This window comes from Equus przewalskii, chromosome 31 (genome assembly GCF_037783145.1).
Source record: "Equus przewalskii isolate Varuska chromosome 31, EquPr2, whole genome shotgun sequence".
NCBI lineage: Eukaryota > Metazoa > Chordata > Mammalia > Perissodactyla > Equidae > Equus > Equus przewalskii.
This window is the reverse complement of record NC_091861.1, coordinates 21,321,861-21,334,603: the sequence shown is the minus strand read 5'-3', so window position 1 is coordinate 21,334,603 and position 12,743 is coordinate 21,321,861. Positions and strand designations below refer to the sequence as shown.

Genomic DNA, 12,743 nt, shown 5'->3' with positions numbered 1-12,743 from the left:
TTTCAGAAAATGTATAGTTTAATGTAAAACCCCCCTTTTTAACAAAACAGAGAAGTGAATACCAATAAGAAGGCTACTCCTGCAAACACTTGCTATCAAATTATTGAGAATTATTAAAATCAATCTGTTTGGAATAGTCAAATTACTAAGGACTTGTAACAATTGAAGGATCTGAAGAGACCTCTTTTCTAGTTAAACCTTTCTAGTTCCTTCAACTGGTCCTTATAGGGCAGCTTCTAGACTTGCCGTCATTCTCCAGCTTGTCAAAATACCTGTTAAAATCTGAACTAAACACAGTGCTCCTGGTGAGGACTAATGAATGCAGAATATGGTGAGATTGTTAATGCCCTTGTCCTATGTCTAATATAATTGTGTGTGCGTGTGTTTGTATGTGCATGTGTTTGTATGTGTGTGTGTGTGAAACAGAGTGGTGGGAGTTGAGGAATGCTAGAATAAAACAGCAGGAAAGAAGATCAGACTATGGTTGATGGAGTGTTTCTTAAAGTATTTGGGAGCTCAATGAGGTAGAAGCTTATCTTTATTTGTAATTCATTATTTTGAGGTTCAAACCCAGAGAAATTGTATCTCTCAAGCCTAACGGATAAGTTTGGGACTAGAAAAGGCAGAGAAACTTCAGAAAGTCGGAGGCTGTGTAGATGCAGCGATGATGCAGGAAGTCAAGGGCGAGGTTTGGATTAGCTGGGAAGGACCCAGGTGTTTGCTGAATGCATTCATTTTCAGTGGTCTCTAGTTGTTCAATTCCTTCCCTACCTCAGGACATCTGGGAGTCTTTCCAGGCATCATGCCTGGGATTCAGGAATGATTCCTCTTTCTCATAGTTTGGGTGCAAGGAGCAGGCAGGAAGATTCTGAAAGTAATACCATGTAGGAGTGCCAATTTCAAAGACTGCTTAATAGAATAAAACGTGAGCATCTTCCTGTGGAGTGAAAACTGGGTGTCAACAGGGCTTGAGAAACAAAAAAAGCCACGGCATTTAGAGTAACAGAATGGGTAGATAAAAGGCGGTCCTGGAAGAATCCAGAATAAGGTTGTGGGGGACTGGCACTGGCCACCCCAAGATATGTCTCTTTGGCATGGATTATTTGTGCCTGGTTACTTTTAATAAACTGCAGACAGGAAAGGAACTCTGAGAAGCAGAGTTTACTTACCCTTTGTTAAGAGACATTTACATTGTAAGGGAAATCTCCATCTGTAAAGGTGTCTCCCTCTCTGTACCAGGAAGAAGGGGGGATGAACTTATCTCTAGAAACTCTTAATCAATGCCAAAGGCAAGGACTTAAATCTGCGTTTCTTTACTGTACTTGTGTGGTAATCTCCCATGATCGACTCCCCCTCCACCCCCAACATCCTCCTTTGCTCAAGATGATGTTTAAGGTGGGGGCTTCAGCCATTTTGGCGAGTTGCTCAGCTTGCCTGAGCCTCTGCCATGTATACATGTTATAAAGCTTTGTTTAATTTTCTTCTGCTATTCTGTCTCATGTGAATTTAATTCGTTCTCCGCCCAAAGAACCCACAGCGGGTAGAGGAAATGTCTTCCTCCCCTACAAGGTGTAGATGCTTATGGCAGCTATCTAAGCATTTTTTATTTCCCTGGAAAAGGATAGGCCAAGAACAATGAATCCCTGGTCATTGCAATGTAATCCTTGGGACATAGGTGGATCCTACTCATTCAGAGAAGCCAGGCGAGGGCAGGTAACATCATCGTTGCTCTTTCTGTTGGTGTATCTTGGGAATGTCCTTTTCTTTGAAAGACTTACTCTTGAGCATTTTCACTCTATTTCTGCTTCAACCAAAGTCCAAAGTAACGCAAGTTCAAATGTGCACAATTAATGAATATTTAATATCTTTGTATGTTTAAAACCCAAAATGAACTTCTTCACTCAAACAGAAAAATGAAATATTAGAAATTGATTATTGTTAGTGGTGGTGGTTTAAGAAATAAGCCTACTATTTACAGTGAATCCTATTTATAGTATATAGCTATTGGCATTTTTTCCTAGGGTAACAATTTTTAATATATTCAAGAAGAAAAATAAATCACTGGTGAATTCACTCGTAGGCACTGGAAAGTTCTTCAGAGAAATGGAGGCAGATTTTGTGCCAGTGATTTCATTCCCGTAGAGAAGAGAGTCTCTGAGATGTTCACAAGTATGTTAACCCACTTTATGACCCTGTGGAATGGTTACTACGTGTACTATGACGGAGAGTTTTCTTTTTTTTTTGAGGAAGGTGTGCCCTGAGCTAACATCTGCTGCCAGTCCTCCTCTTTTTGCTGAGGAAGACTGGCCCTGAGCTAACATCTGTGCCCATCTTCCTCTACTTTATGTGTGGGATGCCTGCCACAGCATGGCTTGATGAGCAGTGCCATGTCCACACCCAGGATCCGAACCAGTGAACCCCAGGCCACTGAAGCAGGACGAGCGCACTTAACTGCTGTGCCATGGGCTGGCCCCAGAGAGTTTTCTATTTAGATGGAAGCACAAACTTTATAGTTTTATTTTCTATCTGCCGGCAGAAATGTTTCTTTTCAAACCAGATTTTATAATCATATTCAACAGCTATTTCTAGCTATGTACGTCTGATACTTCAGTAAATTTATTTAGAATATGCTTCTGTTTCTTTTAACTCAAGTGAAAATTAAGTGGTTAGATAAATTATGAAAACTTTCATGATGGCGCTTAACACTTGAGTACCGTGGAAAAATGTTATTCCTGCTTAGTAATCTAAAAAGACAAAATGAAAAGAAAGAGATGATAGAACAATCTATCAAAGACAATATTTGATGTGAATATGTCAGATATTGCCTCCTTAGTCTTTAACAGAAGAGTTTCTTTAAAAAACAATTATTTTAGCTCTACATTCCTTCATCAAGGAATTTAAAAAAATTTTATTTGTCTTTATTTACAGATATAGAGTTTTTACTGAAAAGTTAAGAAACGTTTGAGTTCTGTGTCATTTGTGGACAGTACCGTGCTCTCAGAAACCACCCAAAATACTAGTTTCTTCACCAAAATCTTCATTATATCACCAAGCAAGAGATATGGCCCCTCTCCTGAAGTGAACAGATATGCATCATCTGCACATTGCGACGGCTGGATTCCCTTCACCAGATCCTGGGACATCCATCTGGGTTTCCTTGTGGACTTCCCAGTTCCACCTGCACGCTCTGTGTCAGGGTGACTGGAGCCGGCTCCTGCTTTCCTTGAGCTCTGAATCTGACCCCCTTAGCCTTTCCACTGGTCCTTTCTGCCTGCATTTCCTTCCTGTGTTGCATCTTTGCAGAGCATCTCCGTCTGTCTTAAGAGACTCGACGTTCCTATCTTAGAGTGTGGCCTAACGTTCTATAACCTGGAGACTTGACTCATCGCCTCGTCCTGTCCTCTCTGGCTCGTGGCCCACTAGAAACAATCTAACTTTGCCTTCTGCCTTGTGTGACCCAGAAACATAGTGACAACATAAATGAGAAGCAGATTCCTGAGCACCCAACACTGTTGCCAGCGCAAAATAGCAATTAAAACTAGCTACCAGTTTTGTCTGCATTTATTCAAATTACTTACTCTAAAGATGCCTTTGTTATAATCATGCTTCTGCCAACTATAAACTTCAGTCCCTAAAGCCCAATCATTATAGTTTCCACTTGGCAGCTGCTCTAAATCCATTCTCTTGGCCTTCCCAGGAAATCAGTCAAGTTCTCAGGTTTCGAGTCTGCAGTCTGTAATTGAAAAGGAACAGCGCTTCTGCCTGGTTTCCATTTTCTCCTGAGCACTTAGTGGTCTCCATCTGTCCTTACCAACTAGATTTCAGGGGATCAGTTAGAATCTTATTGTTTCCCTCAATATATTGAAGGCAACGTTGACATAACTAGGAAAGCGATACTCTTTTCCTGGAAAAAGAAGACAGCCCACAGTTGTTTAATTTGGCCTGGGAAGCGTCCATTAGCTTTTGCGTACATTCACGTTGTTTATCTGTGGAGCCCTCTGAGGATGGGAGTTGAGGGTACATTCCTTTGAAGAAGATTTGCATTAACTTCGGCAGGCCACCCAGGCCCTTCCAACTCGGGACGGCTTTGTTATTTTCTTGGCTTGGGCGGTCGGGGTTCCTGGACCACACAGACAGGGTGAATTTAAATGATAAGCCCAAGAGAGCACACACCTGGTATTATGCTGAATCCAACCTGTTTCCTTGGCTTCAGTCTTGCAGGTAACTTCTTTTTCCTGTTGACTCGTTCACTGAGGCTCTAACTTTGGGGGTCCTTGGCTCTCCTCCCACCCTGGTATAGCCTGAGCTCTCCTTTTCTGGCTTGCAAAGGACTCCTAAAAGCCAGCTTTCTAGGTAACTGAGGTTGGCAAATGCTGAGCTCAGCTACAGGATCGATACAAGTTTACCGCTCTGGTTTAGGATTCCCTCTTTCCTTGGGGACTTTTCTTACTTTGTGCAAACTCAGCTATGCATGTAAATGGGGGTATTTGTTATATTTTTTTCTAGCATTTCTAGGTGGCTGGTAGTGAAAAGATCTTTCAAGATATGTCTTGTCTACCGTAATCCATATTTTCTTTTATATGAAATAATACACTAATACATTTTAATAAAACCAAATTCAGTGAAATGTCAAGGAAACTGGACCTTCAGTATTTCCTCATTATCACAGACGGAAAGCACTATTATTTGCTTCTTTAAGTGAAGGAGGCCTTAACCATGCTGGTATGTGGTTGCAAAGCTGAGGCCTGTCTGGTTTCTCATCACCTAAACAATTCACTGCCCTTATTCTTATATGAGCCTGTCACTTTCTGCAAGATGCATGAATTTTCTGCTAGAGAAGGGCAGAACAAAAACGCTTGTGCCATGTTTCCTGTTTCTTTTTCTTCTTAATCGCAGAGATTAAAATGGCTCTTCTGCAGATCACTATTTAAAAACTTGTTGACAATCTTGAAACAAACCTGTCCCCAGAGCTATGGTGAATGGTGATGTGTAGCCCCATCCCGCCCACTCACGGAGGTCTGTGTGGTGTCCAGGGACTCAGGAGGCAGAGGGCTCCATAGTGACTCTGACACAAGGGCAATTTGAGAAGACAGGTCCTTCTGTCTGGCAGATGGTACACAAAAGGGTAGAGAACTCAGGATTCCCTCGCATGCCTTCTCCCTCCTTTGCTAAAGAAATCTCCTGCTTTTCTCCTACTCACTTCAGCTGCATCAATGAACGTAGCCCTGAGACTGGTGTTGTAGACGCTCAATAAATATTTCAGCAATTAATGAATATATTCCCTTTCTAACAAGATGCATCCAAAATAAAAACTACTCTTAACCAATTTTTCTTTTCTTTTAACCAATTTTCGCTTACATAAAAATTGCGGAGTGGAGTTTGGGAAGAAGGATTATATTTTATAAGTTTTCCCACATTGGAAGCCTTCCTTAAAGAGAGTTCCGTCTCTGCCGTAACCTTTTTAGAACCTACAATAGTGTAGTAGTTAAGGAGATATATCTGGAAATGCTAAGCTTTGTAAGTATAATTTACTCAAATATGTATTTTTATGAAGCATGCAAATTTGAACAAAGGAGTCCTTATGATTCTGTCAAACAAGGAAATAAAATAAAGCACAAAGCAAATGTTTGTCTTTAGGATCCGAAAAAAACATAAACAGTCTAAAACCTTTGGAAGGGCGTGATATGCAAATAAGATTAGTTCAGACGTGTTTAATTTCTAGGAAGGGCAAAGAAATTAAAAAATTGCCATCCCAGAGACTTTAGAATCCTACTTTGGTATGTTTTCCTCCATAAAAAAAATTTGTGTTTTTTTTTTCCCTTTCACGTTTGAATATTTGAGGGTTGCACTGACAACTCTAGAACTAGTCCATCGAGTAAATATTTTTTTTCAGCTATAGAAAATGTGTCCTTTAGACATTTTTACAGAAGGGGAAAATAAATTGGCCCAAAGGAAAGTGAAAAGAAATTGCCATTATAAAAGGTAGAATCCTGGGGGCCTAGAATCATGTAGGGCATTCTGAAGGTAGGACTTGAGACCAATAGGTGTTACCAGGTGACTTTTGTAGATGAAGCCAAGGATGGGGGCAGAATGGGAAGCAGGTGAGGGGGACCAAGACACGAGACGTATGAGTGTAGTTTGAAAAAGAAAACTTTGTGGACAGCAATCACAAGCATCCATTTTTCCTAAACACATTTTCAGATACTACAGAGAATAATATTTAATAAAACATGAAACTTGTTTAACCTTATTGAAAAATTTCAAATATAGTCATTTAGGAAAAATGGCATTTTGGGGTTTTTTTTTCCCCTGGGTTAGTAGATAGTTATCCCGTCTTCTTTGCTAAGTGAGTAGACAGAGGGTAAATAGAAATGTGAAATTTATATTAACAGATTGTTTTCTCAATATTGTTGCTGAACAGCTTTGTGAAGAGATTTTTATAAGACTTTATAAGACTTCTATATTTACGTCTTGGTTGTCATTATAGGACGTTGAAGAGCTGGTATCAGAAGCTGCTTCTCCAAGCTCATTTTAAAGCAGAAGGTGTATCACAGAAATTTGGGGTTTAGAGGAAATTTGGAGATAGTCTAGTTCAAAGTTTTCATTTTATTGACAAAGACACTGATCTCTCGTACATTGCCCCAAATCACACAGCTAGTTGTGACACACTGAGACCTCCTAACCCACCATTCCGGTGCTCCTTTTCCTATAAGCTCTCTTAGCCCCTTTTTGATTTCCTTCTGGTTGAAAACCAAAGAATTGTATCTTATATTCTCATTTCCATTTGTGTAATAGCTAAAGATTTCAGGCACACGTGTGGATATATTATGTGACACAGATGTTGCAATGACACAGATTCGGCCCCATGCTTGCTGCATTATATTCATTGTAATTAATTAATTTCATATTGAGAACATGGTCTTGCCACTTAAGTGCTTTTAACGTGCTTTCTATTGAGCTGAATAAATGGCATGGAATGCTTCTAAATCTAATTTATCTGTCTCAAATGATGCAGTAGGCAGATGCCACCTGCTACTGGAATATAATAAAATATCTGACAAAAAATAAACATGAGGGGATGAGTATTCATATTGAAAATAATGATTTACTTTACAAAAACATTCGTAGGAATTCCTTTAATGAATTCTCTAGTTTAAATTTCTGAAATTCAGTCGGTGCCCAATATTTCTAGAACATGACATAAAGCAAAAGGCATTTGAATTAGGTGACAAAAGAAAAGCACTCAAACTTTTCTAAATAACTTTCTCAGTTCAAAACACTAGTTGTAGCTGAAAATGTAAACAATAATATGCTTAATGGTATATTTATTTTATTTTTATTTATTTAATAAAACATTTTATTTTTACTTTCTGCCAAGGCTCAGGGTTGTTTGGGAGGACGAACGATGCTATCTGTAGATTAGAAACAGATTTAAATTGCTAAATTGCAATGCCTAGAAATACCCTGGAGAATCAAATATGCCTGAGAAAAAAAGGGTCAAAAAAAGTCTTATGAAACAATGGTCATTAAGGAATATTCCACTTAGGTCTGTTTTAAGTCAAGCAGTGTTCCAGAGGGACCATGTGGCTTTATTTTTAGGCTGCGGTTTATTGATTCAGGCTGTGGCCTCTGCTAATTGGCAGAGCTCCTCTTAGTCTGCAGATGTCTTACTGGTTCTAGATAGTGAGAAATTAAATGTTTTGTCTATCATCCTGGAGAAAAGAAACCAATTCCTTGACTGAGGAGACTTTCTTTGGGTCAAGTCCTCTTCTTAGGTGAACCACATGCGAGGTTACTCGAAAGATACTGAGATTCACGCTGTCCACACACGCAGGATTTCCCCAGGGCCAATTAGTGATGGACTAGTCAATAAAAATGCAGCTGGGATGTTGGAGGCCATCTTTGAAATGGAAATGCAAGGACTACTTTCTAGGTAACACAGGGCACAGTTAATCTAGTGAATTAACTAGCTCATAGCTTGGTCTCTGACGGGTTGAGGCAGGAAAACAGCAAGTGTCAGTGGTGCACAAGGTAAAGATGTAGAGACGAGGGATTGACGAAACAGCACTGGAGGATGCTGTGGGGAGAGGGAAAATATTTCAGGCTTGCTGAAGATACCAGAGTGTACATCTTCAGAGGCATTTAGAACTCAAGAGGACGAGACACTGGGAGACAGGACTAGCTTCATGATCACGTGACATGTCCCACAGTTACCCAGGGCCCAGAGCTTGGTTTCATGCTTTGTTGTCCCTGTTTTAAAATTCTTAATAGCTTTTTAACAAAGGGGCTGTCATTGTCATTTTGCCCTGGGCCCCACAAATTATTTGTCAGGTCTTGCGGGAAGGAAACATAAAAGGTCAGGGGGTAGATACCGGAAGGCAAATTTTGTGTACGTTTCAATTTGGGCTGGGGAAAATTCTCTCTCTATAATGAGGTTTAGAGGGAAGGTATTTAAATTATCCTCCTAACATTATAATTGCATAAAATGTGAAGAGGGCATTTGACCATGGAGATGCTGAGTGCAGAGGTGATGATAGTGGAGCTGATAATGATGTGCTCCTGGTCGCGTGAAGGGCAGTGATGAATTTCACGTGGTGGGAGTGGGGAGGTGGTGGTGGGAGGGGGCAGAGCCAGGGTCGGGGTCTCGGGGAGAAGCACAGCAGGGGCCACCAGGTGGGAGATCCATAACCGAGGATGTCAAAGTTGCCTGGACAGTTGCAATTGACCTAATTAAGAAGCCTGAAGAGTAAATAGAATTTGGAGAGTCACATTGCTTTTGACTCACTTGGTGCCCAAGAGACAGTCACTTGACTTTCCGAGTTTCAGATTCCTTATCAGTAGAATGATTTTTCCTACTAGCTGCCCTCTAACAACTAACAGTTTTAATGTGATAGTATCTGTCAAGTGCTCCGAGCTCCTAAGAGATAGGCTCTTTATCAATTGGTACAGCAGCTTCTTCCTCTCAACAGAAATAAATGAATTTGGGGGTCTAGTAGAGTTGCCTAGGAGGATGTGGTCTGAAGAAGTTTAGGAGTTCAAGCGTTCTAGTTAGTCATTCTCTGGTGAGACATCTTGTGTGCTTTAGCCACCCTTCTCCCCACAAAGCTCCAGTATATTATCTAGTTATGCTTCCACCTAAAGTTGAGTATGAGGTCAGACCCAAGACATCGGATCGCTCAGACTCTGTAGGTGGGCCTTGCTTAATCTGGAGGATTCATGAGAACGGTAGTCTGAGCTCTCCAGGGTATTACAATTTAGGTCGACTCCTTAAATTTTCAAATGACAAAATTGAAAGAGAGATGGCCCAGGTCTCACAGCCATGTGTGTAGAGCCGTGTCTAGTGACCAGATGGATCAACTTGTGGCTCAGGGGTTTTCCCTTACATCACACATGACTTCTAGGCAGTCAGGTCCGTATGAGGAGTTCTGTTGCATTCTGTGTTTACAGATGTACCACGGTTTCTATGGAGTGTTTATTAATCAGAGTAATAATAATAACAAGTACCATTTATATAGGGCCTACGGTGGGCACAGTGAGCTTGGAACTTCACCCGATCATTTCAACGACCTTAAGAGGTAAGTCTTGTTGTCTTCGTTTTTCAGAAGAGGAAATTGGGACTCAATATCACATGGCTCTTAATTAGATCTATTTTAGGACTTCTTCAGCCTTCCAGCTGTTTTTAGTAGCTGTTCATTGCTGAGCAGACCCTGGTGCATTTAGTCGGAGCTCTTCCGTTCTATCCTTCACTGTTGAACAAGAACCAGGGCGCTCATTACAAGGATATCTCTCTTACAGCGTTCAGCCTTTTGTTCTATACATTCATTCATGATCCTTAATTTCATTCTTGTTTCCAGTTGATGACGTGCAAGACTTAAGTTACTCTTCTTGGTCAAATCATGGTTGGGGAGGGTACTCACTTTTACAAAGAATCCAGGTGACAGAGATGGGAGTGCATAAGAGCTATAAGGGTGACATTTTATGGAAATATAATGGCAACTTGTGTATATTTGTCAACTATTTGGAAGACATAGTTGAATAAAGTATTTTGATTATAAGGATGGACAAGAATTGAAATCATGTTAAGCAGAGCTGACTGGAAAGCGAAGGAGACTAAGGGAAATAAAAGGTTTTTCCAGGTTGTGCTTGTCCAAGATGGTTAGAATTAGGCTACAAGTCAGAACATGCATACTCACCCCTCTGCTGGGTGCAGAGAAGAGCAGAGCAGGATTAGGAGGAGTGTAAAGGATGCCAGCCTGGGGAAGGAATGTGTAGACATGCTGTGCCCTCCTCCTGCAGCTCTTTGCCAACCCTGTTCAGAGACGGAGGACATGGCCCCTGGAAACGAATTCAAGGCCCTTCTGCCATTCATACTAAATAGTAAAGCCACTAGAGTTCATTTCCCTAAACTCGCGTTGTTTTTCCCCCTTCGCATTCTTGGTCTGCTAAGGTTGCTATAAGTGCCCCAAAGTGTGAAATAGCCACCTGGGTTCCTGTTTAACAAGTGGAGCGCAAGTTTCTCATCACTCCCCAGGGGCCACTTACATGAGAAATTGGCCTGTGAGCTTTGAAAACGTTTCCATCCGCCGCCCTCTATGGCTTTCATTATTTCGCCTTTTAAAATTAGTGTGCTATTTTAGACCATAAAGAAAGCGGGCTTTAGGAGTGTAACAAGGGCATCTGCTTGGCAGAAACTGCTAATCAGCTTTTGTCTCTTCACACTGAGTTTTAAGTTATTCCAAAAATAGGAAACTATGCAAATACAAGACACGTGTATTGACTATGCCTTTATCTTGAGGCTCTTCTCCATATGTAAACGACGGATATTTGCATGTAGATCTGATTCCTGTTTCTCCAGGGGACTGTGCTAGTGGATTCTAGAATGTGGCGCACCCTGGAAGACATGATGGTCTCTAATGCAGTTAATTGGTACTGGGCACCTTGCACTGTGCCCCCAGCACCAGACTATCAACTAGATTTTATTGTTAATAAGGACCATAGTTTGTAGGTACTGAGTTTTCACTGCAATTTGAACACATCAGAAAAGTGAAAGAGTCTGTTCTAATTCCACAGGTGCCCTCATTTGTACCCTAAAAGCACTCTGAACTTATTTCTGCATTACTGGACTTGTCACAAGGCACGACATTTGCATGTTCCATTGTCTGTCTCCTTCATGAGACTCTAAGCTCCTTAGAATAGGGCCTATGCCAGTCTTGCTCATTTTTAGGTCTCCAGAACAAATTAGTGCATGGCCTTTGGCAGGCACTCCATAAATATTTGTTTATTTGAATTGGTGCCTTTAATTCAAGATTTTTTAGTATCTTTAGTATGCCAGACCTTGTAAAGAGTGTCTTAAACTGTTTTCCCATGTAATCCTCACAATAACCATATGAGGTTGTTATTTTGCTTTTGGTCATCTGACTGAGCTACATAGTTTGGAACTGAGTCTGTGTGACTGCAAAGTACACGCCTTATCTACTACCCCACCCTGCTTTGCATATCAGAAGGTAGAGCGATGTAACCATCATTCCAGATGCTGATGGAAACTTGCAAAACATGAGAGACAGGGAAGTTTGTAGATATATTGACAAAGAGACGTATTCCCTTCAGAATTTTCGCAGAGAAGTTCTTTTCATTGAGTACAAATGTTTCTTGCTCCTTAGACAAACTAGATAAGCTATGTTTGTTCATCATCTCTACCATGTGAATTGATAGACGTGGATGCTGTAATTAAAGCTAAGGATGGCATAACCATTACCATTTGATTTAATTGATATTATTGAGCACTTTCCAATTCTAAGAATAATATTGGGTGAGACTGGGGGTTGGGGGCAGAATGGAGATTATATAGGAGTACAACCTAGCTCTTATTTTCACAAACTTACAGTATAATGGGGAGTAAGAACACTGATTGCATTTCTATATAACAAATGAGAACATAATAAATGTAGAAAAAGTGGTACAATATATAGAGGATATAAAAGGAGTAAGACATTCTGTCTGGTTGGTGATAGAAATATATCGTGGAAGGGGTAGGATTAGGATGGCTTTTGAAAAGTGGGTGGAATCTAACAATTTCATCTGTTGGACATTTGAAGATGAGTAAAGTCATGGTCTCTGCCATTAAGAATAGCCAAGACTCCTGGGCAGAAAGGAGTGCTGAGTGAGTATCCATAGGTCAGGGAACAGTGGACTAGAGAAAGCAATTAAGAAATAACTAGACAAGATAACACTGAAAAGATAATGCGAGAGTTTATGGCTTTCTGGGGGGTAGTAAAGACGTCAGGTGTGAGTGGCCAGCAGCCCAGAAGCCTGGGCTTTTAGATGGTGTTGATCTGGTCCTTAAAAGTTTGTTCCAAAAAACGACCCAAACGTGCTTTTAGGCAAGTAGGAAACGGAATTAATGTAAGCCCCAGTTCAGTGACTCAGTTTTCACGAGAAGTCAGATTGCTTTGAGTATGAAATTCAAAGGGTCTGGAAAGGGAAAGGATTCTTCCTTAAACGGTGGAGTGTATTGTTACACTACTCATCGGAAGTGGCAAAGAAGAATCAGGCTGCATTTGGGTTGGGTTATATTGAAATAACGTCAGAGACTGAATAATTAAAACCACTTTAAAGGGAAGTTTGTTTTCCCTCTTGCAATGCACATATGACTCTGGCACAGAAACATTTTTCTGGTTAAATTTTGTTTCGTTTCTCATTTAAGATTTGTCACGGTAAATAACCCTTTCTCAAATGGCAGTATC

The 12,743-nt window shown here is 40.6% G+C and overlaps 1 long non-coding RNA gene across 1 annotated transcript in view; it reads left to right on the top strand.

Annotated features, from left to right (window-relative positions):
• LOC139080625 (uncharacterized) overlaps positions 1-12,743 on the top strand; it is a 160,581-nt gene that overhangs the window by 129,507 nt on the left and 18,331 nt on the right. The gene's annotated exons all lie outside the window — the stretch shown is intronic.